This window comes from Cyprinodon variegatus, unplaced genomic scaffold, assembly GCF_000732505.1.
Source record: "Cyprinodon variegatus isolate N-32 unplaced genomic scaffold, C_variegatus-1.0 Scaffold1119, whole genome shotgun sequence".
NCBI classification, from domain to species: Eukaryota; Metazoa; Chordata; class Actinopteri; order Cyprinodontiformes; family Cyprinodontidae; genus Cyprinodon; species Cyprinodon variegatus.
The window spans coordinates 229,859-231,535 of NW_015151572.1; positions in this window are offsets into that span (position 1 = coordinate 229,859).

Consider the following 1,677-nt stretch of genomic DNA (forward strand, 5'->3'; position numbering starts at 1 on the left):
GGCCGAATTTAGGTGTTCAGGCTGACTAACTGGCCTGCAGAAGATAACGGAAAAAAACACAGATTTTAAGACAGGATTTTTTTTTAAATAGAAATTTTCTAACTTTTGGGACATATGGTCTGATAAAGAGTACATTTACATACATTTAGGCCAGAATGATTTGACATTTAAATATGATTTCCCTACGGCTTTAATACAACATAAAAACAAATACAGACTTCATTCAGGCACAGGTGGCTTTAAGGGAGTCGATACGAACAAAGCGTCTGAGTTCTTGACAGACTTTTTTTCATTTTAAGTACATTAAGGCACATCTGGTCTGAGCCGAATCACAGACAGTTGGAGGAATTTCCTGTTTTTTGCAGCGCCACAGAGATTAAAGCTACTTTCTTTGGAAGAGAAATGGTGAGGTGTAAGGTGATGTAGGACGTCTCTGTGAGCAGAGCAGCCACATGCACTGCAAAAAAAAATTAAGTCAAAATAATAATTTTTTCTTAAAATAAATGCATTTGTTCTTGAATTGAGGAGGTGAGTGAGACACTTTGCCAATGGAAGACAACTATTTACATTTAGAATAAGAAAAAAAAATTACATTGACTTATTTCAACTAGATATTATCTAATTACCTTATTTTAAGAGTAAAAAAAACCTCACTCCATTGGCAAATCATGTGATTTACCTGCCTAATTTAGGGGAAGGACACTTTAAGACTCTTTTGCTTATTTCTAGATTGTTTTTGCAGTATGAGTGAGTCAGAAGGAGGTGCGATTACTACTCTAAGCACCTCCTCAACGTCTCTGTCCAACATCAGAGCAGCAGAGGGAACAGACCAGTCTGAAACCAGAAACTCTCTCACTCTGCTCTGTTTTTGCTTTGAATACGACTCATGGATTTTCACCCTCTCCTTGTGCTGTGGACCTGCACCCTGTGGCCAGGTTAGTAAACACCAAGCAGGTTGGCTTTAAAGGCATGCCGGATTGTAATGTTTGCAGCATCTTAATTTAAATTTTTAATTTCCCTTCAAGCATTTAGTCACATTTAAGGGACAGCAGAGCCAGACATTCATACACTGAGTGAAGAATCTGCCTGTCATAACGTTATCTATCAATAATTATTTATCATACTGACCTATATTAAATAATCTACCAATTTACTAAATAGTTATTTAATTAAAGGGGTAAAAATCTATTATACTCAACAAAAAATGAAGGATTTCTTCTGAATTATTTTGCATATTTTCAACTTTCAGATCAGATTACTGATTACTCAGTTACTGTTTTCTTTTTACCACATAGACTATTTTACGGTTAATTTCTTTCACTAAATAATCATTTTTGAAACCTCTCAATGTGCATATCTCTTTCGACATCCTGCATGTCCACCCATTAAATGTTTATCAAATTCAATTCAGTTTATTTATGCTGCCCCAATTCACAACTTCTGTCATCTGGACGCTCTTTACAGACACGATTCAATTAGATCGACCAGTCAGGTAAAAGATTTATAACTAAGGAAAACCTGATTGCATCGAGTCACTGGCTTTGTAGGATTCTCTCCTCCAGAATGAGCAGGTAGAGACAGTAGATATTTGCTTGGATCGACTCATTGACTCTTCAGCAATCCCTCACACTAAGCATGCATGTAGCAACAGTGGAGAGGAAAAACTCCCTTTGAACA